The 27,921-nt window shown below is 46.3% G+C and overlaps 1 long non-coding RNA gene across 1 annotated transcript in view; it reads left to right on the forward strand.

Annotated features, from left to right (window-relative positions):
- LOC138670798 (uncharacterized) overlaps nt 1–27,921 on the forward strand; it is a 228,516-nt gene that overhangs the window by 145,229 nt on the left and 55,366 nt on the right. The gene's annotated exons all lie outside the window — the stretch shown is intronic.

Consider the following 27,921-nt stretch of genomic DNA (forward strand, 5'->3'; position numbering starts at 1 on the left):
CGCAGCAAAATCCGCATCGTGTGCACATACCCATAAACCGCAGCGGATTTTCCGCAAAGTGCACAGCATTTTTTTTTCTCCTTGATTTACATTGTACTGTAAATCAATTGCAGATCTGCAGCGTTTCTGCACCCATTCCATAATAGAAATCCGCAGTGGTAAAAAAGCATGAAATCAACACAGAATCCGCAACAAAAGCGCATAAAATCATTGCAGATTTTGACCTGAATTTTCTGCCAAGAGATGCAGAATCCGCACAGAAAATTCCACAGGCAAATCCACTATGTGTGCACATACACTAAAACTTTTGGTGCAATTCGTAGTTGGGAAAAAATGTAGCGACCTACGGCGTTTTCACGCCAGGTTCTCCCAGTTTACCAATGGGTGGCGCTGTGTCTGGAGTATGGGGGCATTACTCGTCTAATTCATACCCCACAACTCACAGACTATGTGCACACGTCAGGATTTCTTGCAGAAATTTCCTGAACAAAACAGGACATTTTCTGCAAGAAATATGCACGCATTTTTTTTGCGGATTTTTTGCGCTTTTTCCGGAGGTTTCCAATGCAATAATATAGTGGGAAATCCGCAAAAAATCCTCTAAATTAATGAACATGCTGCGTTTTTTACTGAGATGTGTTTTTTTCACGGGAAAAAAATGCAACATATGCACAAAAATTGCGGAATGCATTATAAATGATGGGATGCATATGTATGCATTTTTTAAGCATTTTTATAGCGAAAAATCCTGAACGTGTGCACACAGCCATCACATTAGCAGTATTTGTAAGCCATTTGTAAGAGTGGGTGATAAATGCAGAAGTGGTGCATATGTTTCTATTAGGCTACTTTCACACTTTCGTTTTTTGCAATACGTCGCAATGCGTCGTTTATGGCAAAAAACGCATCCTGCAAAGTTGTTTGCAGGATGCGTTTTTGTCCCATAGACTAACATTAGCGACGCATTGCCACACGTCGCAACCGTCGTGCGACGGTTGCGCCGTGTTGTGGCGGCCAGCCGGGAGCAAAAAACGTTAAATGTAACGTTTTTTGCTACTGATTGACCGCTCCTCTCCGCACCTCACAATGGGGCAGCGGATGCGCTGGAAAAATGCATCTGCTGCCTCCGTTGTGCGGCGCATACACTGCTAGCGTCGGAATCTCGGCCCGACGCATTGCGACGGGCCGATTCCGACGCTAGTGTGAGAGTAGCCTTTACCTCTAAGGCCGGAGTCACACACAACGTATAAAAATACGGTCCGTTTTTGATGGCCGAGATACACAGAAAATTTCCTGAACAGTGATCCGTATTCAATGCGAGGATGCGATTTTTTTTCTCCAAAAATTATCCGTATGGCATCCGTACGGCGAGATTTTCTCACCGGCTTGCAAAATGGACATAGAATGGATCCATGGCCTCAAATATTCATAAAAATATATACACAGTCATATATATATATCTATAATATAACGCTGGGAGCGTCACTCTGTCCGAAGCCTTTATAGACTGCGCAAGCGCCGGCGCAGTCTGGACCCCACAGAGTGACGCTCCCAGGAGATCGCGGTATGCGTAAACACTGAACGCACACCGCGATCTCCAACGGACAGGCAGGGACGCGCCAGGAGGATAAGTATTATATTCACCTGTCCCCTGTTCCAGCGCTGCGTGCGGCTCCATGTCCCGGTCTTCTGCCTGTGACGTTCAGAGTTCAGAGGGCGCGATGACACGCTTAATGCGCGCCGCCCTCTGACTGAACAGTCACAGCTAGAGGACCCGGAAGAGAGCGGCGCAGCGCTGGATCAGGGCCAGGTGAATATAGCAAGTGTCGGGGGCCTGAGCTGGCGTCGATACCGGCATCTGACCCCCACAGCGCGCCGGTGTCCCCGCCTGCTCAGGCCCCCCAGCACTCGGCACCCAGCGATGATAGGTGAGTATGGTATTTTTTTATATATATATATCGCAGCAGCGTACGGGGCATATACTATGGAGCATCTTATGGGGGCCATAAACCTTTATGGAGCAGTGTACGGGGCATATAATATGGAGCATCTTATGGGGGCCATAAACCTTTATGGAGCAGTGTACGGGGCATATACTATGGAGCATCTTATGGGGGCCATAAACCTTTATGGAGCAGCATATGGGGCATAAGGATGGGAGCAGCAAATTAAAGAACGATGGCGCAGGATGGGAGCAGCACATGACAGAATAGGGCAGCACATGACAGAACGGGGGTGCAGGATGGCAGTAGCACATGACAGAACGGGGGTGCAGGATGGAAGCAGCACATGACAGAACGGGGGCGCAGCATGGGAGCAGCACATGACAGGATGGGGGCGCAGGATGGGTGCAGCACATGTCAGAATGGGGGCGCAGGATGGGAGCAGCACATGTCAGAATGGGGGCGCAGGATGGGTGCAGCACATGACCGGATGGGGGCGCAGGATGGGTGCAGCACATGTCAGAATGGGGGCGCAGGATGGGAGCAGCACATGTCAGAATGGGGACGCAGGATGGGAGCAGCACATGACAGGATGGGGACGCAGGATGGCTGCAGCACATGACAGGATGGGGGCGCAGGATGGAGCAGCTCATGACAGGATGGGGACGCAGGATGGAGCAGCTCATGAAAGGATGGGGGCGCAGGATGGAGCAGCACATGACAGGTTGGAGACCATATACCAATATAAATGCTCGCCACCCGGGCGTAGAACGGGTTCAATAGCTAGTATATATATATATATATATATATATATATATATATATATATACAGTCAGTGATCCACATATATATATATATATATTTATATATGCACACATATTTATATTTCATATAGCGCTAGATAGCAGAAAAGCTGGTAATTCAATTGTCGGCTTTTGCTATCTCCTTCCCAAACCCGACAGGATGTGAGACATGGATTACATACAGTAAACCATTTCATACCCCTTATTTTTTTACATATTCCTCACTAGCAATGTTAGAAGTGTATGTGTGCAAAATTTGGGGACTCTAGCTGTTGAAATAAAAGGGTTAAATCACGTAAAAAAACGGCGTGGGCTCCCGCGCAATCATCTCCGCCAGAGTGGGAAAGCCAGTGACTGAGGGCAGATATTAACCCCTTCCCGACCTTTGACGCCACGTAGGCGTCATGAAAGTCGGTGCCAATCCGACCCATGACGCCTATGCGGCGTCATGGAAAGATCGCGTCCCTGCAGACCGGGTGAAAGGGTTAACTCCCATTTCACCCGATCTGCAGGGACAGGGGGAGTGGTAGTTTAGCCCAGGGGGGGTGGCTTCACCCCCTCGTGGCTACGATCGCTCTGATTGGCTGTTGAAAGTGAAACTGCCAATCAGAGCGATTTGTAATATTTCACCCATTATAACGGGTGAAATATTACAATCCAGCCATGGCCGATGCTGAAATATCATCGGCCATGGCTGGAAATACTAGTGTGCCCCCACCCCACCCCTCCGATCGCCCCCCCACCCCCCCGATCTGGCCGGTACACTGCTCCGGCTCCCCTCCGTCCAGTGCTCCGCTCCCCCCCGTGCTCGTGTCCGCTCCCCCCGTGCTCCAATCACCCCCCCGTGCTCCAATCACCCCCCCTGCACTCCGATCCACCCCCCCCGTGCTCCGTTCCACCCCCCCGTGCTCCATTCCAGCCCCCCCGTGCTCCGTTCCACGCCCCCTGCGCTCTGTTCCACCCCTCCCGCGCTCCGATTCCCCCCCCCCGTGCTCCGATCCCCCCCCCCCGTGGTCCCCCCCCACCCTATCATACTTACCGATCCAGCCGTGGTCCCGTCCGTCTTCTCCCGGGCGCCGCCATCTTCCAAAATGGCGGGCGCATGCGCAGTGCGCCCGCCGAATCTGCCGGCTGGCAGATTCGTTCCAAAGTGCATTTTGATCACTGAGATATAATCTATCTCAGTGATCAAAATAAAAAAAATAATAAATGACCCCCCCCCCTTTTGTCACCCCCATAGGTAGGGACAATAAAAAAATAAAGAAATTTTTTTTTTTCCACTAATGTTAGAATAGGGTTAGGGGTAGGGGTAGGGTTAGGGGTAGGGTTAGGGGTAGGGCTAGGGTTAGGGTTAGGGTTAGGGGTAGGGTTAGGGTTAGGGCTAGGGTTAGGGTTAGGAATGTGCACACGTATTCTGGTCCTCTGCGGATTTTTCCGCTGCGGATTTGATAAATCCGCAGTGCTAAACCGCTGCGGATTTATGGCGGATTTACCGCGTTTTTTTCTGCGCATTTCACTGCGGTTTTACAATTGCGATTTTCTATTGGAGCAGTTGTAAAACCGCTGCGGAATCCGCACAAACAAGTGACATGCTGCGGAATGTAAACCGCTGCGTTTCCGAGCAGTTTTTCCGCAGCATGTGTACAGCGATTTTTGTTTCCCATAGGTTTACATTGAACTGTACACTCATGGGAAACTGCTGCGGATCCGCAGCGTGTGCACATACCTTTAGAATTAGGCTATGTGCACACGGTGCGGATTTGGCTGCGGATTCGCAGCAGTGTTCCATCAGGTTTACAGTACCATGTAAACATATGAAAAACCAAATCCGCTGTGCCCATGGTGCGGAAAATACCGCGCGGGAACGCTGCGTTGTATTTTCCGCAGCATGTCAATTCTTTGTGCGGATTCCGCAGCGTTTTACACCTGTTCCTCAATAGGAATCCGCAGGTGAAATCCGCACAAAAAACACTGGAAATCCGCGGAAAATCCGCAGGTAAAACACAGTGCCTTTTACCCGCGGATTTTTCAAAAATGGTGCGGAAATATCTCACACGAATCCGCAACGTGGGCACATAGCCTTAGGGTTAGGGTTGGAATTAGGGTTGTGGTTAGGGTTAGGGGTGTGTTGGGGTTAGTGTTGTGGTTAGGGGTGTGTTGGGGTTAGGGTTGTGATTAGGATTATGGCTACAGTTGGGATTAGGGTTAGGGGTGTGTTGGGGTTAGTGTTGGAGTTAGAATTGAGGGGTTACCACTGTTTAGGCACATCAGGGGTCTCCAAACGCAACATGGCGCCACCATTGATTCCAGCCAATCTCGTATTCAAAAAGTCAAATGGTGCTCCCTCACTTCCGAGCCCTGACGTGTGCCCAAACAGTGGTTTACCCCCACATATGGGGTACCAGCATACTCAGGACAAACTGCGCAACAATTACTGGGGTCCAATTTCTCCTGTTACCCTTGTGAATCTAAAAAAATGCTTGCTAAAACATAATTTTTGAGGAAAGAAAAATGATTTTTTATTTTCACGGCTCTGCGTTGTAAACGTCTGTGAAGCACTTGGGGGTTCAAAGTGCTCACCACATATCTAGATAAGTTCCTTGGGGGGTCTAGTTTCTAAAATGGGGTCACTTGTGGGGGGTTTCTACTGTTTAGGCACACCAGGGGCTCTGCAAACGCAACGTGACACCCGCAGACCATTCCATCAAAGTCTGCATTTCAAAAGTCACTACTTCCCTTCTGAGCCCCGACGTGTGCCCAAACAGTGGTTTACCCCCACATATGGGGTATCAGCGTACTCAGGAGAAACTGGACAACAACTTTTGGGGTCCAATTTCTCCTGTAACCCTTGGGAAAATAAAAAATTCTGGGCTAAATAATTATTTTTGAGGAAAGAAAACGTATTTATTATTTTCACGGCTCTGCATTATAAACTTCTATGAAGCACTTGGGGGTTCAAAGTGCTCACCACACATCTAGATAAGTTCCTTTCAGGGTCTAGTTTCCAAAATGGGGTCACTTGTGGGGGGTTTCTACTGTTTAGGCACATCAGGGGCTCTGCAAACGCAACGTGACGCCCGCAGAGCATTCCATCAAAGTCTGCATTTCAAAACGTCACTACTTCAATTCCAAGCCCCGGCATGTGCCCAAACAGTAGTTTACCCCCACATATGGGGTATCACCGTACTCAGGAGAAACTGGACAACAAATATTGGGGTCAAATTTCTCCTGTTACCCTTGGGAAAATTAAAAAATTCTGGGCTAAATAATTATTTTTGAGGAAAGAAAACGTATTTATTATTTTCACGGCTCTGCATTATAAACTTCTATGAAGCACTTGGGGGTTCAAAGTGCTCACCACACATCTAGATAAGTTCCTTTGGGGGTCTAGTTTCCAAAATGGGGTCACTTGTGGGGGGTTTCTACTGTTAAGCCACATCAGGGGCTCTGCAAACGCAACGTGACGCCCACAGAGCATTCCATCAAAGTCTGCATTTCAAAACGTCACTACTTCACTTCCGAGCCCCGGCATGTGCCCAAACAGTGATTTACCCCCACATATGGGGTATCAGCGTACTCAGGAGAAACTGGACAACAACTTTTGGGGTCAAATTTCTCCTGTTACCCTTGGGAAAATAAAAAATTGCAGGCTAAAAGATCATTTTTGAGAAAATAATTTTTTTTTTTATTTTCATGGCTCTGCGTTATAAACTTCTGTGAAGCACTTGGGGGTTCAAAGTCCTCACCACACATCTAGATTAGTTCCTTTGGGGGTCTAGTTTCTAAAATGGTGTCATTTCTGGGGGATCTCCAATGTTTAGGCACACAGGGGCTCTCCAAACGTGACATGGTGTCCGCTAATGATTGGAGCTAATTTTCCATTTAAAAAGCCAAATGGCGTGCCATCCCTTCCGAGCCCTGCCGTGCGCCCAAACAGTGGTTTACCCCCACATATGGGGTATCAGCGTACTCAGGACAAACAGGACAACAATATTTGGGGTCCAATTTCTCCTATTATCCTTGGCAAAATAGGAAATTCCAGGCTAAAAAATCATTTTTGAGGAAAGAAAAATTATTTTTTATTTTCATGGCTCTGCGTTATAAACTTCTGTGAAGCACCTGGGGGTTTAAAGTGCTCAATATGCATCTAGATAAGTTCCTTGGGGGGTCTAGTTTCCAAAATGGGGTCACTTGTGCGGGAGCTCCAATGTTTAGGCACACAGGGGCTCTCCAAACGCGACATGGTGTCCGCTAACAATTGGAGCTAATTTTCCATTCAAAAAGTCAAATGGCGCGCCTTCTCTTCCGAGCCCTGCCGAGTGCCCAAACAGTGGTTTACCCCCACATATGAGGTATCGGCGTACTCGGGAGAAATTGCCCAACAAATTTTATGATCCATTTTATCCTACTGCCCATGTGAAAATGAAAAAATTGAGGCGAAAAGAATTTTTTTGTGAAAAAAAATTACTTTTTCATTTTTACAGATCAATTTGTGAAGCACCTGAGGGTTTAAAGTGCTCACTAGGCATCTAAATTAGTTCCTTGGGGGGTCTAGTTTCCAAAATGGGGTCACTTGTGGGGGAGCGCCAATGTTTAGGCACACAGGAGCTATCCAAACGCGACATGGTGTCCGCTAACGATGGAAATAATTTTTCATTCAAAAAGTCAAATGGCGCTCCTTCCCTTCCGAGCCTTACCATGTGCCCAAACAGTGGTTTACGTCCACATGTGAGGTATTGGTGTACTCAGGAGAAATTGCCCAACACATTTTAGGATCCATTTTATCCTGTTGCCCATGTGAAAATGAAAAAATTGAGGCTAAAAGAATTTTTTTGTGAAAAAAAAGTACTTTTTCATTTTTACGGATCAATTTGTGAAGCACCTGGGGGTTCAAAGTGCTCACTATGCATCTAGATAAGTTCCTTGGGGCGTCTAGTTTCCAAAATGGGGTCACTTGTGGGGGAGCTCCAATTTTTAGGCACACGGGGGCTCTCCAAACGTGACATGGTGTCCGCTAAAGAGTGGAGCCAATTTTTGATTCAAAAAGTCAAATGGCGCTCCTTCCCTTCCAAGCCCTGCCGTGCGCCAAAACAGTGGTTTACCCCCACATATGAGGTATCAGCGTACTCAGGACAAATTGGACAACAACTTTCGTGGTTCAGTTTCTCCTTTTACCATTGGGAAAATAAAAAAATTGTTGCTAAAGATAATTTTTGTGACTAAAAAGTTAAATGTTCATTTTTTCCTTCCATGTTGCTTCTGCTGCTGTGAAGCACCTGAAGGGTTAATAAACTTCTTGAATGTGGTTTTGAGTACCTTGAGGGGTGCAGTTTTTAGAATGGTGTCACTTTTGGGTATTTTCAGCCATATAGACCCCTCAAACTGACTTCAAATGTGAGGTGGTCCCTAAAAAAAATGGTTTTGTAAATTTCGTTGTAAAAATGACAAATCGCTGGTCGAATTTTAACCCTTATAACTTCCTAACAAAAAAAAATTTTGTTTCCAAAATTGTGCTGATGTAAAGTAAACATGTGGGAAATGTTATTTATGAACTATTTTGTGTCACATATCTCTCTGGTTTAACAGAATAAAAATTCAAAATGTGAAAATTGCGAAATTTTCAAAATTTTCGCCAAATTTCCGTGTTTATCACAAATAAATGCAGAATTTATTGACCTAAATTTACCACTAACATGAAGCCCAATATGTCACGAAAAAACAATCTCAGAACCGCTAGGATCCGTTGAAGCGTTCCTGAGTTATTACCTCATAAAGGGACACTGGTCAGAATTGCAAAAAACGGCAAGGTCTTTAAGGTCAAAATAGGCTGGGTCTTGAAGGGGTTAATAGCCTAGAGAGGGACCATGGTTATTGCCCTCCCCCCGGCTAAAAACATCTGCCCCCAGCCACCCCAGAAAAGGCACATCTGTAAGATGCACCTATTCTGGCACTTAGCTGTTGTGAATTCTGCTCTTGTGTTCCCTCCAGTGGTTGTAGGTGGGAATGCAGTTGTCTCTGAGTCGCAGTCCTGGCCAGGTGTATCTGCTGATTACAATTCTGACTGGGATATTTAGGCGTGCAGGATCCATTAGCCCTTGCCAGTTGTCAATGTTCCTTGTGAAGTGTTGGATCACTTTCTGGCTTCTCCTGCTTGCTGCCAAATTCAGCAAAGATAAGTGTTTGGTTTTTGTATCTGTGGTACACGGCTGTGTGCTTGTTTTTGTTTATATTCCTGCTCTGATTGTAGGATTCACTGGAGTTGCAGATTTATGCTCCTACATCTTTAGTTAGATGTAGGAAGTTTTTGTATATTCTGCTGTGGATGTTTTTGAAGGGTTTTAATACTGACCGCACAGAACTCTGTCCTATCCTGTCCTATTTAGCTAGAGTGGCCTCCTGTGCTAAATCCTGTTTTTCTGCCTGTGTATGTTTTTTCCTCTCCGACTCACCGCCAATATTTGTGGGGGGCTGTCTATCCTTTGGGGATTTTCTCTGAGGCAAGATAGTATTCCTATTTCCACCTTTAGGGGTATTTAGTCCTCCGGCTGTGACGAGGTGTCTAGGTGTGTTAGGTACACTCCACGGCTACTTCTAGTTGCAGTGTTAAGTTCAGGATTGCGGTCAGTATAGTGGCCACCTTCTCCAGTGATAGTTCTCATGCAGCTCCAAGGTCACCGGATCATAACACTTAGCCTCTCTCTTCCCACTCCCCTGTAGCGGTGGGATATGGGGTAATAAAGGGTTAATGCCGCCTTGCTATTGTAAGGTGACATTAAGCCAGGTTAATAATGGAGAGGCATCAATTATGACACCTATCCATTATTAATCCAATTGTATGAAATGGTTAAAAAGCGCACACACACATTATTACAAAGTCTTTTAATGAAATAAATACACAGGTTGTTGGAATAGTTTATTATACTGGTAATCCACCTGAAGACCCTCGCTCTGTAAAAAAGGTAAAATAAAAAAACAACAATATCCCATACCTTCCGATGATCAGTCTCGTCCCGCGCTGTAAATCCATCTGAAGGGGTTAACTAATTTTACAAGCAGGAGCCTGCTAATGCAGCTGTGCTCCTGCCAGTAAAACCCCAGCAAATGAATGGAATGTAGGTCAATGACCTGTAGTTACCTTCAGTTGCGGTGAGGCGCCCTCTGCTGGATGTCCTCATATGAACTCGAGCCTGGGAACTTTTCAGCCTCTATAATGTAATGCACCCCGATAGGCACCCTTTGTAGTGTAATGCAGCTCCATATCCACCCTCTGTAGTATAATGCACCCCCATAGGCAGCCTCTGTAGTGTAATGCTCCCCCATAGACAGCCTCTATAATGTAATGCACCCCCATAGGCAGACCCTGTAGTGTAATGCAGCTCCATAGTCACCCTCTGTACTATTACGCACCCCCATAGGCAGCCTCTGTAGTGTAATGCTCCCCCAGAGGCAGCCTCTATAATATGCACCCCATAGGCACCATCTAATGTAATGCACCCCCATAGCCACTTTCTGCAGCATAATGCACCCCCATAAGCATCCTCTATAATGTAATTCACCCCCATAGATACCCTCTGTAGTTTAATGCACCCCCATAGGCATCCTCTATAGTGTAATGCACCCCCATAGCCACCCTCTATAGTACAATGCACTCCCATAGGCAGACTGTAGTGTAATGCTCCCCCATAGGCATCCTCTATAATGTAATGCACCCCCATAGGCAGCCTGTACAATATAATGCACCCCCATAGGCAGACTCTGTAGTGTAATGCACCCCCATAGGCATCCTCTATAATGTAATGCTCCCCCATAGGCAGACTTTGTAGTGTAATACTCCCCCATAGGCATCCTCTATAATGTAATTGTCACGTCCGCACATACTTACCTGCCTTCTCCTATCCCTCGGCGCACTCACGATCCTGTCCCTCGCCGCTCTGCTTCTTCCTTTGCTGGGTCACGGCGTCTGGTGTCTTTGCGCATGCGCGGTCGCGTCTCCTCCTTCGCTGAGCCTTCTGGGAGGTCGCAACCCGATGGCCCCGCCCCAACATGGCGGCGCCCATCGGGTATTTCTTCCCGGCGTCTTCCCAGGTAAGACGCCTTTGCTTTGTAGGTGCTCTGTCTTTAGTCAGCGTTCCTATGCCCTAGGCTCCCTAGTCTCTGTATTATTTCCCTACATAGTTCTCTCTGTGTCTCCGCTCTGTTGGTTCTGCCTAGTCCTGTGTTCCTGCCGTAACCAGCTAAGTCCTGTGTTTCTATCGTGTCCTGTCAGTCCTGTGTTCCTACCATATCCTGCCTTGTCCTGTGTTCCTGCTGTATCCTGCCCAGTTCCGTGTTCCTGCCGTATCCTGCTAAAGTCCTGTGTTCCTGCCGTTTCCTATGGTCCTGTGTTCCTGCCGTGTCCTGCCAAGTCCTGTGTTCCTGCCGTATCCTGCCTAGTCCCGTGTTCCTGCCGTATCCAGCTAAGTCCTGTATTCCTGTTGTTCCCTGCCAGTCCTATAGCTCTGTGGTCTCTCTCTTTCTCTCTCTTGGGTCGTACCTTTGGCTCTAGCTGTTGTGTCTCCATTCCCCCGAGGTCCTGCTCCTAACACTCCCTGTATAGGAGGTGGTTCCATCTGGTCCGCTCGACCCCGGGGGCTCTAGAGTCACGACCCAGAGGGTCCACTCTCGGATTCTTTTCCGAATCCTTACAGTAAGCAAAGGCCATGGACCCCGCTGGAGCCTCTGCTGCGCAAAAGGAGCTAGTCTTTTTGTGGGAGAATCAGTCCCGTATTATGTCCTTCATGAAGGCAATGGATTCTCGTCTTTCTACGCTCCAGCCCTCTGATCCAGGCAGCGCTGCTCTACTTGCTGGCTTACAGCAAGAGTTGGCTCAGCAGCATGATACCCAGGCTCATATCCTTAGTTATATGTCCTCGATAGACGATCGGCTGCTTTCTATAGAAACTGCCGCCTCTACCTCTGCTTCTGCTCCCCACCCTCCTCCCCGCTTGGCGAAACCACCTCAGTACAATGGGGATCCTAAATTATGCCGGGGTTTTTTAAATCAATGTCGTCTTCACTTTGAGCTTCAGCCCCAGCATTACCCTACTGATCGGGCCAAGATAGCTTTTTTGATTTCCCATCTGGAGGGTGATGCCTTGGCATGGGTAAATCCTCTCTGGGAACGAGACGATCCCCTAGTCTCCCGGTTGTCCGAATTTTTGGAGACGTTTCGTCTTGTTTTTGACGAACCTGGTCGTCTGGCCTCTACGACTGAGGCTCTTTTTTCTCTCCATCAGGGCGCATAAAGGACGAGTTAGCTGGTGGGGACACCCCTACGGTTTTGGAGGATTTAATTTCCTTAGCTACTCGTATTGACCTTAGTTTCCAGGAACGCGCTCGGGAGCGGAGATCTCTTCGGCCTTCCCCTGACACCCGTAAGCCACTCAGTCCGCAGCCTGGAACTTCCTCTCTGGCGTCCGCACCTGAGCTGATGCAAGTGGACCGTCTCAAAATGTCTGAACAGCGACGTAAAGAAAGGCGTACTCAAGGTTTATGTTTCTACTGCGGGAGTGCCTCTCATCTATTGCGGTCCTGCCCTGAACGTCCGGAAAACTTCTCCGCCTAGGTCAGGTAAGAGAGGCCTCCCTAGGTGTGTGTGATTCCTCTCAACCCCTCACTTTGTCTGTCCTATTGCATATTTTTGGCAAGGGCATTTCTTTGGATGCCTATGTGGACTCGGGCGCAGCAGGAAATTTTATCAGACTGGAAGAGGTTTTGAAATTTTCTGTTCCAGTCAAAACCTTAGTCCTTTAATTCTTGCTTCTGTGGATGGTAAACCTTTACAGGAGACCATTACGCAAGTAACACTTGAGGTGGAACTTCAAGTTGGGGCTCTGCATAGGGAGAAAATTGCATTTTATGTTCTAGCGGGTCTGTCTCATCCTGTGCTTTTAGGTCTCCCTTGGTTACGGAGTCACGAGCCCATTTTAGATTGGCGCAATGGCAATATCTTGCGCTGGGGAGAGCTTTGTCGGGAACGTTGTCTGCTGCCGGTGCGTCCTGTGGGTGTTTCTTCTTCTTCTTTCCCTGCTTTACCCTATGTCTTCAGTTCTTTCTCTGATGTCTTCAACAAGAAGGAGGCTGAGGGTCTACCTCCTCACCGACCCTATGATTGTCCCATAGATCTCGTGCCTGGAACTACCCCGCCTAGGGGTAGAATCTACCCTCTCTCCCCTGCTGAGACGCAAGCTATGTCTGAATATATTCAAGAAAATCTTGCTAAGGGATTAATTCGCAAGTCTTCTTCTCCTGCCGGAGCAGGCTTCTTTTTTGTGAAGAAGAAAGATGGCTTACTTCGTCCCTGCATTGATTATCGAGGCCTAAACAACATCACGGTGAAGAACAAATATCCTCTGCCTCTCATTCCGGAACTCTTCGATCGTCTCAGAGGAGCGCAAATTTTTACCAAATTGGATCTGCGTGGCGCGTACAATCTGGTTGGAATTCGTGCAGGAGGTGAGTGGAAGACCGCCTTCAATACTCGTGACGGTCACTATGAGTATTTGGTTATGCCGTTTAGCCTCTGCAACGCTCCGGCAGTTTTCCAGGAATTTGTGAACGATGTATTTCGGGATCTTCTCTACTCCAGTATCGTGGTCTATCTTGACGACATTCTCATCTTCTCTCCGGATCTTTCCACTCATAGACGAGATGTCCGCCGTGTTCTGCAACGGCTAAGGGAGAATCATCTGTTCGCAAAGATCGAGAAATGCGTCTTCGAGCAATCCTCACTGCCCTTCCTTGGATACATTGTCTCGAGGTCAGGTCTGGAGATGGATCCCGAGAAGGTTTCTGCTGTCCTTGATTGGCCTCGTCCTCTTGGAATAAAAGCAATCCAACGTTTTCTTGGCTTTGCCAACTACTATAGACAATATATTCCTCATTTCTCTTCGATTACCAAGCCTATCTCAGCCCTAGTTCACAAGGGAGTCAACTCCAGTCTTTGGACCTCTGAGGCTGAAGAGACCTTTCTGTCTCTTAAACAGAAATTCGCTGCAGCCCCTGTGCTTCACCGTCCTGATGCAAATAGACCGTTTGTCCTTGAAGTCGACGCGTCTTCTGTCGGAGCCGGAGCTGTACTTTTGCAAAGATCCTCTTCCGGACATTTGGTTACCTGTGGTTTTTTCTCCAACGCCTTTTCTGCTCCAGAACGGAACTACTCCATTGGATAAGGAACTATTGGCTATCAAGTTAGCCTTAGAGGAGTGGCGTTATCTCCTTGAGGGGGCTGTTCATCCGTTCACCATTTACACAGGCCACAAGAATTTGGCCTATGTTCAGTCTGCTCAAAGACTTAATCCACGACAAGCCAGATGGTCTTTATTCTTTGGACGATTTGACTTCGAACTTCATTTCCGACCCGGAAATAAGAACGTCAAAGCAGATGCTCTCTCAAGATCCTTTCAGCCTTTGGACATAGAGGACTCTCCGGCTCACATCATTGATCCAGCGAGAATCGTCACTCTTGCTCCTCTAAGAGTGGTTTCAGCGACTCTTGTGTCGAATCAAGACAAGGAGAGAGTTTTACGTTGGGGTCACTCCTCCAAGATTGCAGAACATGTCAAGAAGACACTTTCCCTTATCTCTCGGCACTACTGGTGGCCATCTCTCCGACAAGACGTCACCAAATTCATAGCTTCTTGTTCTTCTTGTGCCAAAAATAAAGTTCCCAGGCGGCTTCCTTCCGGTCTCCTGCATCCTCTGCCTGTGCCTTCCGTCCCTTGGAGCCATATCGCCATGGACTTCATCACCGATCTACCTTGTTCCTCGGATTGCTCTGTCATCCTAGTTATTGTCGATCGGTTCTCTAAGATGGCTCATTTCATTGCGTTGCCTGGTCTGCCTTCCGCTCCAGAGTTGGCAAAAATCTTGTTACACCAAGTCTTCCGTCTTCATGGTTTTCCACAACATATTGTCTCCGACCGTGGAGTTCAATTTACCTCACATTTTTGGAGAGCTCTCTGCAGTCTATTGAAGATTAACCTGGACTTCTCTTCCGCTTATCACCCCCAATCCAACAGTCAAGTGGAGCGAGTTAATCAGGTTCTGACTACCTACCTGCGACATTTTTCCAATGCACACCAAGATGACTGGATCTCCCTTCTCCCTTGGGCTGAGTTCTCGTATAACAATCTTCCCAGAGAGGCTTCCTCCAAATCTCCCTTCTTTGTGGTCTATGGTCAACATCCGAGCATTCCTCTTCCTGTTTCTCTCACCCCAGGGGTACCGGCAGCGGATTTCTTGTCCCGGGAGTTCTCAAAGATTTGGAATGAGACCAAAGAGGCTCTTGAGAGAGCTAGCCATAATATGAAAAGGTTTGCTGATAAGAAGCGTTTGAATGCTCCTCCATATTCTCCCGGTGATAGAGTTTGGCTCTCCTCTCGCTATATCAAGCTTAAAATTCCCTCTTACAAACTGGGTCCTCGCTATATTGGTCCTTTTCCTATCTTAAGTCACATTAATGATGTTTCCTACAAATTGAAGCTACCTGCCTCATTACGTATTCCCAATTCTTTCCATGTATCTCTTCTCAAGCCCGCGGTGTTCAATCGTTTTCACTCCGCTACCTCTCACTCTCCTCTGCTCTGTACTTCTGATGGAATCTTTAATGTTAAAGATATTCTTGCCAAAAAGGTAGTTAGGGGTAAAACCTATTTTTTGATTGATTGGGAGGGATTTGGTCCTGAGGAGAGGTCCTGGGAGCCCCGAGAGAACATCAATGCTCCTCTTATCATGAAAAGATTCCTCTCTAGCCTTAAAATGAGGGGGACTAAGGAGGGGGGTACTGTCACGTCCGCACATACTTACCTGCCTTCTCCTATCCCTCGGCGCACTCATGATCCTGTCCCTCGCCGCTCTGCTTCTTTCTTTGCTGGGTCACGGCGTCCGATGTCTTTGCGCATGCGCGGTCGCGTCTCCTCCGTCGCTGAACCTTCTGGGAGGTTGCAACCCGATGGCCCCGCTCCAACATGGCGGCGCCCATCGGATATTTCTTCCCGACGTCTTCCCAGGTAAGACGCCTTTGCTTTGTAGATGCTCTGTCTTTAGTCAGCGTTCCTATGCCCTAGGCTCCCTAGTCTCTGTATTATTTCCCTACATAGTTCTCTCTGTGTCTCCGCTCTGTTGGTCCTGCCTAGTCCTGTGTTCCTGCCGTAACCAGCTAAGTCCTGTGTTTCTATCGTGTCCTGCCAGTCCTGTGTTCCTGCTGTATCCTGCCTAGTCCTGTGTTCCTGCTGTATCCTGCCCAGTTCCGTGTTCCTGCCGTATCCTGCTAAAGTCCTGTGTTCCTGCCGTTTCCTATGGTCCTGTGTTCCTGCCGTGTCCTGCCAAGTCCTGTGTTCCTGCCGTATCCTGCCTAGTCCCGTGTTCCTGCCGTATCCAGCTAAGTCCTGTATTCCTGTTGTTCCCTGCCAGTCCTATAGCTCTGTGGTCTCTCTTTCTCTCTCTTGGGTCGTCCCTTTGGCTCTAGCTGTTGTGTCTCCATTCCCCCGAGGTCCTGCTCCTAACACTCCCTGTATAGGGGGTGGTTCCATCTGGTCCGCTCGACCCCAGGGGCTCTAGAGTCACGACCCAGAGGGTCCACTCTCGGATTCTTTTCCGAATCCTTACAGTAATGCTCCTCCATAGGCAGACTCTGTAGTGTAATGCTCCCCATAGGCAGACTCTGTAGTGTAATTCTCCCCCATAGGCAGACTCTGTAGTGTAATGCTCCCCCTCTCGCCAATGAAAGTCTATGGGTGTGAGAAAAACTCGCACACCACACGGACCACCCATGTGACTTGCGAGAAATACGCATCGGTGTCTTACAGAAAAGCCAGTAATTCAGTGAGGTGTACAGTAACATCACACTGACAGGTTAAAAATAGAATAGATAAAATAAATGTCTACACATAGAATAGGTACAGTGGGGCAAAAAAGTATTTAGTCAGTCACCAATAGTGCAAGTTCCACCACTTAAAAAGATGAGAGGCGTCTGTAATTTACATCATAGGTAGACCTCAACTATGGGAGACAAACTGAGAAAAAAAAATCCAGAAAATCACATTGTCTGTTTTTTTAACATTTTATTTGCATATTATGGTGGAAAATAAGTATTTGGTCAGAAACAAACAATCAAGATTTCTGGCTCTCACAGACCTGTAACTTCTTCTTTAAGAGTCTCCTCTTTCCTCCACTCATTACCTGTAGTAATGGCACCTGTTAAACTTGTTATCAGTATAAAAAGACACCTGTGCACACCCTCAAACAGTCTGACCCCAAACTCCACTATGGTGAAGACCAAAGAGCTGTCAAAGGACACCAGAAACAAAATTGTAGCCCTGCACCAGGCTGGGAAGACTGAATCTGCAATAGCCAACCAGCTTGAAGGGAAGAAATCAACAGTGGGAGCAATAATTAGAAAATGGAAGACATACAAGACCACTGATAATCTCCCTCGATCTGGGGCTCCACGCAAAATCCCACCCCGTGGGGTCAGAATGATCACAAGAACGGTGAGCAAAAATCCCAGAACCACGTGGGGGGACCTAGAGAATGAACTGCAGAGAGCTGGGACCAATGTAACAAGGCCTACCATAAGTAACACACTACGCCACCATGGACTCAGATCCTGCAGTGCCAGACGTGTCCCACTGCTTAAGCCAGTACATGTCCGGGCCCGTCTGAAGTTTGCTAGAGGGCATTTGGATGATCCAGAGGAGTTTTGGGAGAATGTCCTATGGTCTGATGAAACCAAACTGGAACTGTTTGGTAGAAACACAACTTGTCGTATTTGGAGGAAAAAGAATACTGAGTTGCATCCATCAAACACCGTACCTACTGTAAAGCATGGTGGTGGAAACATCATGCTTTGGGGCTGTTTCTCTGCAAAGGGGCCAGGACGACTGATCCGGGTACATGAAAGAATGAATGGGGCCATGTATCGTGAGATTTTGAGTGCAAACCTCCTTCCATCAGCAAGGGCATTGAAGATGAAACGTGGCTGGGTCTTTCAACATGACAATGATCCAAAGCACACTGCCAGGGCAACGAAGGAGTGGCTTCGTAAGAAGCATTTCAAGGTCCTGGAGTGGCCTAGCCAGTCTCCAGATCTCAACCCTATAGAAAACCTTTGGAGGGAGTTGAAAGTCCGTGTTGCCAAGCGAAAAGCCAAAAACATCACTGCTCTAGAGGAGATCTGCATGGAGGAATGGGCCAACATACCAACAACAGTGTGTGGCAACCTTGTGAAGACTTACAGAAAACGTTTGACCTCTGTCATTGCCAACAAAGGATATATTACAAAGTATTGAGATGAAATTTTGTTTCTGACCAAATACTTATTTTCCACCATAATATGCAAATAAAATGTTAAAAAAACAGACAATGTGATTTTCTGGATTTTTTTTTCTCAGTTTGTCTCCCATAGTTGAGGTCTACCTATGATGTAAATTACAGACGCCTCTCATCTTTTTAAGTGGTGGAACTTGCACTATTGCTGACTGACTAAATACTTTTTTGCCCCACTGTATATATATATATATATATATATATATATATATACACCGTATATATGTCAGTGAGACACATGTATATATATTTATATTTAATACAGAGCTTGATAGCAGAAAAGCCGATAATTCAATACCCGACACAATATGAGACATGGTTTACGTACAGTGAACCATTTCATATCCGTTAGATTTTTATATATCCCTCACTAATAATGTTAGAAATGTTTGTGTGTAAAATTTGGGAGCGTAGGTGTTAAATTAAAGGGTTAATTCACTGAAAAAACTGGCGTGGGCTCCCGTGCAATTTTCTCCGCCAGAGAGGGAAAGCCAGTGAGTGAGGGCAAATATTAATAGCCTAGAGAGGGACCATGGCTATTGCCCCCCCCCCAGCTAAAAACATCTGCCCCCAGCCACCCCAGAAAAGGCACATCTGTAAGATACACCTATTCTGGCACTTAGCTTCTCTCTTCCCACTGCCCTGTGGCATTGGCATATGGGGTAATAAGGGGTTAATGTCATCTTGCTATTGTAAGGTGACATTAAGCTTGGTTAATAAAGGAGAGGCGTCAATAAGACACCTACCATTATTAATCCAATAGTAGGAAAGGGTTAAAAATACACACACATCTACTATAATTGTCTAAGGGTCACTTCCGTCTTTCTGTCTGTCCCGGATATTCATTGGTCGCGGCATCTGTCTGTCATGGAATCCAAGTCGCTGATTGTTCGTGGCAAAACGCCCACAACCATTGCCACGACCAATCAGCGATGGCCACAGTTAGGCGGCAATATGGCCGCTCTTTCCTCCCCGCAGTCAGTTGCCGCTCCATACTACCCTCCAGTCATCCAGTTAGCCCTCACACAGGGTTAATGCCAGCGTTACCGGAGCGCGGTGTAACGCACTCTGTTGTGAATTCAGCTTTTGGGCTCCCTCCGGTGGTTGTAGAGGGTAATGCAGTTGTGACTGGACTGCAGGATTGGACAGGTGTACCTACTAATTGCAAAACTGACTGGGGTATATAGCCTTGCTGGACTCTTTAGTCCCTGCCAGTTGTTCATTGTTTTTGAAGGATTCACTTCCCTGCTGGTCTCTCCAGTTTGCTGTGCTTTTCTTCAAAGATAAGTTCTGGCTTTGTTTTTGCTGTCCACCTGCTGTGGACCTTAAAGTTTTGTGCATGTTCATGTTTTTGTCTTGTTCAGCTTGGTCTGTGAAGGATTTTTTTGCAGCCAAGCTGTGTCTCTGGAGATGCAGATATACCCCCCATGTCTTTAGTCAGATGTGGTGATTCGTATTCTCTGTGGTGGATATTTTCTAGTGTTTTTATACTGACCGCATAGTACTCTGTTCTATTCTTTCTTTTTAGCTAGTATGGCCTCCTATGCTAAAATCTGATTTCATTTCTACGTGTGTTATTTCCCTCTCCTCTCACCGTCAATATGTGTGGGGGGCTATCTATCCTTTGGGGATTTTCTCTGAGGCAAGATAGGTTTCCTGTTTCTGTCTTTAGGAGAAGTTAGATCTTAGGCTGTGTCGAGGGGTCTAGGGAGTGTCAGGTACCCCCCACGGCTACTTTTAGTTGCGCTGCTAGGTTCAAGGTTTGCGGTCAGTACAGGGACCACCTTCTCCAGAGTCCGTCTCATGCTGCTCCTAGGCCACCAGATCATAACAGTACAACTGGCCAACAATGAGTTAATTGCATCTCAGAAGAAGAGAGAGAAGCTTTTGAGCCATTTTTTTTCCTTAGCCTGTTCCTCCCTCTTTACCTCTGGGTGGCTGCGGAACCTAGTAATAACATGAGTGTTCAGGAGTTAGTTTCTCGTGTGGATCAGCTTGCTGCTAGAGTACAGGGTATTTCAGAATATATTGTTCAGGCTCCTGCCTTAGAACCTAAGATTCCTACTCCTGATTTATTCTTTGGTGACAGATCCAAATTTTTGAGTTTCAAAAATAACTGTAAACTGTTTTTTGCATTAAGACGCCGGTCTTCTGGTGATCCTATTCAGCAGGTTAAAATCATCATATCTCTGCTGCGTGGTGACCCACAGGATTGGGCATTTTCCCTGGAAACTGGCAATCCTGCTTTGCTTAATGTTGATTCGTTCTTTCAGGCATTGGGGTTGTTGTATGATGAGCCTAATTCTGTGGATCAGGATGAGAAAATCTTGTTGGCCCTGTGTCAGGGTCAAGAAGTGGCAGAATCGTATTGCCTGAAATTTAGAAAATGGTCTGTACTGACTAAATGGAATGAGGATGCCTTGGCGGCAATTTTCAGAAAGGGTCTTTCTGAATCCGTTAAAGATGTTATGGTGGGGTTCCCCACGCCTACTGGTCTGAGTGATTCTATGTCTCTGGCCATTCAGATTGATCGGCGCTTGCGCGAGCGCAGAGTTGTGCACTCTATGGCGTTGTCCTCTGAGTGGAGCCCTGAGCCTATGCAGTGTGATAGGACTTTGTCTAGAGCTGAACGTCAAACATTCAGGCGTCAGAATAGGTTGTGTTTTTACTGCGACGATTCTGCTCATGTTATTTCTGATTGCCCTAAGCGTACTAAGAGAATCGCTAGTTCTGTTACCATCAGTACTATACAACCTAAATTTCTGTTATCTGTGACCTTGATCTGCTCATTGTCATCATTTTCTGTCATGGCATTTGTGGATTCAGGCGCCGCTCTGAACTTAATGGACTTAGAATTTGCCAGACGTTGTGGTTTTCCCTTGCAGCCTTTGCAGAACCCTATTCCTTTGAGGGGCATTGATGCTACACCGTTGGCTAAAAATAAGCCCCAGTTTTGGACACAGCTTACCATGCGCATGGCGCCAGCCCATCAAGAAGATTGTCGTTTTCTGGTGTTGCATAATTTGCATGAAGATATTGTGCTGGGTTTTCCATGGTTGCAGCTACATAATCCGGTGTTAGATTGGAAATCCATGTCTGTGACTAGTTGGGGTTGTCAGGGGGTTCATGATCAGGTTCCTTTGATGTCAATTTCCTCTTCCCTCTCTTCGGAAATTCCTGAGTTTTTGTCAGACTTCCAGGATGTATTCGATGAGCCCAAATCCAGTTCCCTTCCACCGCATAGGGACTGTGATTGTGCTATTGACTTAATTCCAGGTTGTAAATTCCCTAAGGGCCGACTTTTCAACCTGTCTGTGCCTGAACATGCCGCCATGCGGAGCTATATTAAGGAGTCGTTGGAGAAAGGGCATATTCGGCCATCTTCTTCACCGTTGGGAGCGGGGTTCTTTTTTGTTGCCAAGAAGGATGGCTCCTTGAGACCCTGTATTGATTATCGCCTCTTGAATAAGATCACGGTCAAACTTCAATATCCTTTGCCTTTGCTTACTGATTTGTTTGCTAGGATCAAGGGGGCTAGCTGGTTTACTAAGATTGACCTTTGAGGGGCATATAATCTTATTCGTATTAAGCAGGGTGATGAATGGAAAACTGCATTTAATACGCCCGAAGGCCATTTTGAATACCTTGTGATGCCATTCGGACTCTCTAATGCCCCATCTGTGTTCCAGTCCTTCATGCACGATATCTTTCGGAGTTATCTTGATAAATTCATCGTTGTATATTTGGATGATATTTTGATTTTTTCCAATGATTGGGAGTCTCATGTGAAACAGGTCAGGATGGTATTTCAGATCCTCCGTAATAATGCTTTATTTGTGAAGGGGTCAAAGTGCCTCTTTGGAGTGCAGAAGGTTTCTTTTTTGGGTTTCATTTTTTCTCCCTCATCTATAGAAATGGATCCGGTTAAGGTTCAGGCCATTCATGATTGGATTCAGCCCACATCTGTGAAGAGCCTTCAGAAATTCTTGGGCTTTGCTAATTTTTATCGTCGTTTCATTGCCAACTTCTCCAGTGTGGTTAAACCCCTGACCGATTTGACCAAGAAAGGCGCTGATGTGACGAATTGGTCCTCCGCGGCTGTCTCTGCCTTTCAGGAGCTTAAACGCCGATTTACTTCTGCCCCTGTGTTGCGTCAGCCAGATATTTCTCTTCCATTTCAGGTTGAGGTTGACGCGTCTGAGATTGGGGCAGGGGCCGTTTTGTCTCAGAGGAATTCTGATGGTTCCTTGATGAAACCATGTGCCTTCTTTTCTCGGAAGTTTTCGCCTGCGGAACGCAATTATGATGTCAGCAATCGGGAGTTGTTGGCTATGAAGTGGGCATTTGAGGAGTGGCGACATTGGCTTGAGGGGGCCAAGCACCGTATTGTGGTCCTGACCGATCATAAGAATCTGATTTACCTCGAGTCTGCCAAACGGCTGAATCCTAGACAGGCTCGATGGTCCCTGTTTTTCTCCCGTTTTGATTTTGTGGTCTCGTACATTCCTGGTACTAAGAATGTTAAGGCGGATGCCCTCTCTAGGAGTTTTTTTTCCTGATTCCCCTGGGGTTCTTGAGCCGGTCGGCATTTTGAAGGAAGGGGTGATTCTTTCTGCCATCTCCCCTGATTTACGACGGGTTCTTCAGGAATTTCAGGCTAATAAACCTGATCGCTATCCTGTGGGGAAACTATTTGTTCCTGATAGATGGACTACTAAAGTGATTTCTGAGGTTCATTGTTCTGTGTTGGCTGGCCATCCTGGGATTTTTGGTACCAGAGATTTGGTCGGTAGGTCCTTTTGGTGGCCTTCTTTGTCGCGGGATGTGCGTTCTTTTGTGCAGTCCTGTGGGATTTGTGCACAGGCTAAGCCTTGCTGTTCCCGCGCTAGTGGGTTGCTTTTGCCATTACCGGTCCCCGAGAGGCCCTGGACACATATTTCTATGGATTTTATTTCCGATCTTCCGGTTTCCCAAAGAATGTCGGTTATCTGGGTTGTCTGTGACCGATTTTCTAAGATGGTTCATTTGGTGCCTTTGCCTAAATTGCCTTCTTCTTCTGATTTGGTTCCGTTGTTTTTTCAGCATGTGGTACGTTTGCATGGTATTCCGGAGAATATTGTGTCCGACAGAGGTTCCCAGTTTGTCTCTAGGTTTTGGCGGGCCTTTTGTGCCAAGCTGGGCATTGATTTGTCTTTTTCTTCTGCATTTCATCCTCAGACAAATGGCCAGACTGAGCGAACTAATCAGACCTTGGAGACCTATTTGAAATGCTGTGTGTCTGCTGATCAGGATGATTGGGTGGCTTTTTTGCCATTGGCCGAGTTTGCCCTTAATAATCGGGCTAGTTCGACTACTTTTTTTTTTTTTAAATTCGTTTATTAATTGCAGAATAAATCAAATAATACACACATTTGCATTCATGTCCATCATTTACAAATAATCACAATGCATCGTCACTTCAGGAGTATTACAAAGAAATAACAAATGGTGTATGTCAATCATTAACATCCTATAAATCTCCTATTATATAACCTTAACTACATTAACTACTAACAGTACGCCGCCTTAAAAGAGAATTCCGCATAAATTTCACTCTGTAAGTGATGCCCCCAAAACCAAGAACCCTACTTCTTACATAGATATTAAGTTAGTGTAGACTATAAAGTGTGATGAGAGGAATTCCATCTACCCCATATTTTCTCAAATTTATTTGGACATCCTCTATTCTGATATAATGTTCGTTCATATGGGATAATTGAATTTACCAAATCCACCCAAGCTCTAAGAGTTGGGCAAGAGCCAACCATCCATCGTAACGCCAACACCTTCCGCGCCAAAAAGAGTGTCTCTCGCAGAAAAATCCCAGTGTAATGATCCCAGGATTCAGCATCCCACACTCCAAATAAACAGATCAGAGGCTCAAGTGGGACAGGAATCAACAACAAGGGTGACAGTAATGTCGTCACCTCTCCCCAATAATGAAAAACAACAGGGCACCTCCAGATCATATGAATGAAATCTGCATCGCTAGAATGACATCTCAGACAAAGTTCGACTACTTTGGTTTCGCCTTTTTTTTGTAATTTTGGTTTTCATCCTTGTTTTTCTTCTGGGCAGGTGAAGCCTTCTGACCTTCCTGGTGTGGATTCTGTGGTCGACAGGTTGCAGCAGATTTGGGCTCATGTGGTGGACAATTTGGTGTTGTCTCAGGAGGAGGCTCAACATTTTGCTAACCGTCGTCGGTGTGTTGGTTCCCGGCTTCGGGTTGGGGATCTGGTTTGGTTATCTTCCCGTCATGTTCCTATGAAGGTTTCTTCCCCTAAGTTTAAGCCTCGATTTATTGGACCTTATAGGATTTCTGAGATTATTAATCCGGTGTCCTTTCGCCTGGCGCTTCCGGCCTCTTTTGCTATTCATAATGTCTTCCATAGATCTCTGTTGCGGAAATATGTGGAGCCCGTTGTTCCCTCTGTTGATCCTCCGGCCCCTGTGTTGGTCGATGGGGAGTTGGAATATATGGTTGAGAAGATTTTGGGTTCTCGTTTTTCGAGGCGGAGGCTTCAGTACCTTGTCAAATGGAAGGGTTATGGCCAGGAGGATAATTCTTGGGTTTCTGCCTCTGATGTCCATGCCGCTGATTTGGTTCGTACCTTTCATCGGGCTCATCCTGATCGGCCTGGGGGCTCTGGTGAGGGTTCGGTGACCCCTCCTCAAGGGGGGGTACTGTTGTGAATTCAGCTTTTGGGCTCCCTCCGGTGGTTGTAGAGGGTAATGCAGTTGTGACTGGACTGCAGGATTGGACAGGTGTACCTACTAATTGCAAAACTGACTGGGGTATATAGCCTTGCTGGACTCTTTAGTCCCTGCCAGTTGTCCATTGTTTTTGAAGGATTCACTTCCCTGCTGGTCTCTCCAGTTTGCTGTGCTTTTCTTCAAAGATAAGTCCTGGCTTTGTTTTTGCTGTCCACCTGCTGTGGACCTTAAAGTTTTGTGCATGTTCATGTTTTTGTCTTGTTCAGCTTGGTCTGTTAAGGATTTTTTTGCAGCCAAGCTGTGTCTCTGGAGATGCAGATATACCCCCCATGTCTTTAGTCAGATGTGGTGATTCGTATTTTCTGTGGTGGATATTTTCTAGTGTTTTTATACTGACCGCATAGTACTCTGTTCTATTCTTTCTTTTTAGCTAGTATGGCCTCCTATGCTAAAATCTGATTTCATTTCTGCGTGTGTTATTTCCCTCTCCTCCCACCGTCAATATTTGTGGGGGGCTATCTATCCTTTGGGGATTTCCTCTGAGGCAAGATAGGTTTCCTGTTTCTGTCTTTAGGGGAAGTTAGATCTTAGGCTGTGTCGAGGGGTCTAGGGAGTGTCAGGTACCCCCCACGGCTACTTTTAGTTGCGCTGCTAGGTTCAGGGTTTGCGGTCAGTACAGGGACCACCTTCTCCAGAGTCCGTCTCATGCTGCTCCTAGGCCACCAGGTCATAACAGCACTCCGGTTAAGCAGCTGTTAACCCTGTGTGACCAACTTTTTACTATTCATGCTGCAAATGCAGCACCAATAGTAAAAAGATCTAATGTTACAAATAATAATAATAAAAAACGTTATTCTCACCCTCCGACGTGTCACCCTGCCCTCGGCAGTGCAAGCGGCAGGTTCTGGTGCTAAGGATGGTATGCGAGAAGGACCTGCCATGACGTCACGGTCATGTGACCGCGACGTCATCACAGGTCCTGCGCTCATACCAACCCTGGGACCGGAAGCTGCCGCGTGCACCGCACACAGGCGAGAGGGCTACAAGGCGCCCTCGGAAGGTGAGTATATGTTTCTTTTTTATTTTTTAACCTGTTACATACCTGGCTGGGCAATATACTACGTAGCTGGGCAATATACTACGTGACTGGCCAATATACTACGTGACTGGGCAGTATACTACTGTTGAGGGAGGATCTAAAGTGATCCTTCACGGTTGACTCAGTGATTTCCAAATTAATCTACAGGGCGTTGCCGGCAACTGAAAATGACCAGACGGAGACGCGTGCCTCTGTGTGGGCGATTGAGCATATCTCGGGGCCCACTTTATTGTGTATGAGTTTTCATAGTCATAGAAATTATACTTCAACCAATCAGCATAAGAATACACTCACATTTCTTAACCTATAAGAATGCAGGAAAAACTTAACCCATAAAGATACAGGAAAAAACGGAAACTACAGATATGGTCGTGTCTTTTTGGCATAAAAAATATATTAACAGGTGCCTCAAAGTCTTATCTAGCAATACACTCCCGAGTCCCCTCCCTGGTTTGAGTTAGAACACTCAAGGTCTTTATACCAATTATAAACCATAGCCTAGTTGAATAACAAAATGTTATCTTTGTGAGAAACAGGACAGAGTTACTTCATGGCAGCTGTAACCTTCTACCTAAGTAAATAACAGAATTTATCTTTAACCAACAAGAAAATGGAGTCAAAGCACAAAATGGAGAATCTAGCACAAAATGGAGAATCTTTCATAATTTGTACCTTCACATTCCCCCCTAGATAAATTTTGTTAATTAATGTCCAGCATCAGAGGTACTATCCCAAGCTATAAGCTCGAGGGGTACTGGTCTTCACATGACTGGTGCCATGTTACCAGCCATGGCTGTTGCGGCGTACCCGTCCTCCCTGTATTCTAGAATTTACGAATAACAATTATTGATGACGGTGGTGGGGATCTTTTGAAGATAGCCATGCGCTTAGCTTCAACATCTTCATCAGGTAACTTTGTGAAATCGGTGTAGAGAAGAGCAGGGGTGGTAACGCTTTTGGTTTCATCATTAGTTGTCTTAGTGCAGGATTTCCTAATACATACAGAAATACACCAAAGAACAAGTTTTAGTATTACATACATGACAAGGATAAAGGCAGCGATGTGTAGCAAACTTTGCAAGATTCCAGCTATCCAGCCCCCAAGTCCCTCAAACCAATTGGCTGAATTAAGAAAGGAGAAGATATCTGCCCACCAACTGTCCCTATTACGGTCATTGTCTTTTTCATATTGATCTCTAAGTCTTTGAATGTCCTCTAACTTTAACTTCATTGTACTATTGGGATCTATATAGTGACAGCAAGCGGGTCCAATAACCTGACACATACCACCCTGTGCTGCTGTTAAGTAGTCCAGTACTACAGTATGTTGATTAATAACTACAGTTAGGTCCATATATATTTGGACAGAGACAACATTTTTCTAATTTTGGTTATAGATATTACCACAATGAATTTTAAACAAAACAATTCAGATGCAGTTGAAGTTCAGACTTTCAGCTTTCATTTGAGGGTATCCACAAAAATTGGATGAAGGGTTTAGGAATTTCAGCTCCGTAACATGTGCCACCCTGTTTTTAAAGGGACCAAAAGTAATGGGACAATTGACTCCAAGGCCATTTCATGGACAGGTGTGGGCAATCCCTTTGTTATGTCATTCTCAATTAAGCAGATAAAAGGCCTGGAGTTGATTTGAGGTGTGGTGCTTGCATTTGGAAGGTTTTGCTGTGAAGCAAACATGCGGTCATAGGAGCTCTCCATGAAGGTGAAACAAGCCATCCTTAAGCTGCAAAAACAGAAAAAACCCATCTGAGAAATTGCTACAATATTAGGAGTGGCAAAATCTACAGTTTGGTACATCCTGAGAAAGAAAGAAAGCACTGGTGAACTCATCAATGCAAAAAGACCTGGGCACCCACGGAAGACAAAAGTGGTGGATGATCGCAGAATAATCTCCATGGTGATGAGAAACCCCTTCACAACAGCCAACCAAGTGAAC

Source organism: Ranitomeya imitator, chromosome 3 (assembly GCF_032444005.1).
Source record: "Ranitomeya imitator isolate aRanImi1 chromosome 3, aRanImi1.pri, whole genome shotgun sequence".
In the NCBI taxonomy this organism is placed as follows: Eukaryota; Metazoa; Chordata; class Amphibia; order Anura; family Dendrobatidae; genus Ranitomeya; species Ranitomeya imitator.